Source organism: Branchiostoma belcheri, unplaced genomic scaffold (genome assembly GCF_001625305.1).
Source record: "Branchiostoma belcheri isolate BF01 breed outbred unplaced genomic scaffold, Haploidv18h27 scaffold206, whole genome shotgun sequence".
Lineage (NCBI taxonomy): Eukaryota > Metazoa > Chordata > Leptocardii > Amphioxiformes > Branchiostomatidae > Branchiostoma > Branchiostoma belcheri.
In genome coordinates this window covers 159,486-161,898 of record NW_017803558.1, presented here as the reverse complement: position 1 = coordinate 161,898, position 2,413 = coordinate 159,486, and positions in this window count along the sequence as shown.

The following is a 2,413-nucleotide window of genomic DNA, read 5'->3' as shown; positions in this document are numbered from 1 at the left end:
GTCCATGGTGCTGATTTGTGGCATCCTGACCTATGTTCATCTTTTGTGCTCTCCTTGTCGCGCTTATAGCTAGCAACCCACTTCTTTATATTTCAATAAGAAGGGTAGTCATCAACAAGTGTCTTGACCATGTCTTCATGGATTTCCTTAGGAGACATCCCTTTTTATCGATACACTTGATCACAGCACACGCTTCTGTTGCGGCCTATTTTGTGTATTTTCGCCCTCACCCACCCCATTTTCACGGGGCGTCACGTGCTAATTAATGAATATAAAAATTTGAATTTTTGTGTGCAGTGATGTAAGACGTCATAGTATACAGCTATATTAAAGAATAGGAGTTTGACCTTTATTTTCTAGGTGAGGCCGAGAACTTTTTGATCACCCCTCGTATTTAAATAGTTTTATCATTATCTTCGGAAACCTGCTTCCTGGCACCCCTACAATCCAAAATTTAATTATTCTGTTAGCAAAAATCTTTATATACAATAAATATAAATAATAATATAAATATAAATATAATATCTTTATATACAATAAGAAAAAAAAATAAAAAGTCCAACAAAGTAAATTTTGAATCCTTTCTTCGATATGTAAATTTCTTTTAAAAAGTTTAATACTATATTGCTGCAAGAAAATGAAAAGTAGAAAAACATCTTGGAAAATGGGGCACTCTTGGTGATTAGTACTGTTGTGGTAAACTTTTAGTATGGCTACTTTTGTCTTTTTCTTTGTTTGACTATTGACCCTTATTTGTATCTGTGTCCATAATATCACCAGGGTCCATAATATCGCCACCTTGAGAAACAGTGTGCTTAAAGATCAGTGTGCTTTTTACTGCAACATACTTTTGGTATGCACTCCTGCACACATTAAATGTACATACCTAGGGTGTGTTGCAGTAAAATTATCTTTAAGCACACTATTTCTCAAGGTGACGATGTTATGGACCCTGGTGATATTATGGACACAGATGTTATATTTCTTGAGATAACAAATTAGGTATTGATTTGTAACTGGATGGTTCCCAATCTATGTTATTTCTTTGTTATTAAAAAAAACAGCTGACACGGGCTGACCGAAAAAAAAAAAAATAAGTTGATATAACTTGAGTGTGCCGTCGCCATGTTGGTCATAAATGGTTGGAATATATAAACGTTAAAAAAAAGAAGATTTTGCCTGCCGGATTTGCTGACAGCGGAACTGTTATAAATTAGGCATAAGAGATGTGCTCAGCACTTATATCTGCACCAAACTGAACGTGGCTCGGCGGATTATGATAGTCAATAATCAATACTACATACTAAAAGTATCAACTTCAACGTGCCGGATTTTAAAAATGAGGCACGTACTTTGCATACACACAGACAAAGTTCACTGTCTACACCGAATTAAACGTGGCCCGTTGACTTGAAAGGCGGATTATGATAGCCAACGACCAAGGCTATATAATGCAAGTATCACATTTAACGGGACGGATTTGATTAATGAGCCACAGCGATACTTTTTTGGGGGGGGGGCAAGACGTGTGGAACATGGCGGTCAAATGGGCAATCTGAGTGGGCTGGAAAGGGTATAAAGACAAGTCTATCTTCCGTCTAACTAAATGTGGCCCGTTTAATTCAAAGATTGATACTTATAGCCATACACCTACTCTTTGTATTAAAAGTATCAAATTCAACGGGCCGTTACCGAGGCACGACGGTACTGAATGAGTATTAGAGGGCAGAATTTAATAATAATTTAATAATTTAATTTGAACATGATCTCCCGCTGCGTTTACATACATGCAAAGTTCATTGTCTACACCGAACTAAACGTGACACGCTAACTCAAAAGTCGGCTTACGATAGTCAACAACCAAGACTATATACTAAAAGTATGAAATTCAACGGTCCGGGTTTATTTAATGAGGCAGTATGAGGGCAAAATGTTATATCTTCCGCCGCGTTTGCATACAAAGTTCATTGTCTGCACCGAACTAAACGTGGCCCGCTAACTTTAAAGACGGATTACGATAGTCAATAACCAAGACTTTATACTAAACAGGAAAAATTCAACGGGTCGGATTTAATTAAGGAGGCACGACGGTACTTAAATGAGTATCAGAGGGCAGAATTTCAAATCTTCCGCCGCGTTTGCGTACAAAGTTCATGGTCTGCTGTGGAGTAAACGTGGCCCGCTAACTTTAAAGACGGATATTACGATATACGATAGACTTCAATTCTAATGCGATAGGACGAAAAAAACAAGGCGGGCCAAAAAAAAACAGCATTCCTACATTTTCGAATTTTGACATGATAAACTTTTTAAACAAGAAATGATACCTACATTGTGCTAAGTTTATGGCCAACTATTACAACATCCATTTGTCACTGAAAAATAAAAGTTTTCAATGAATCATTGTACAAAT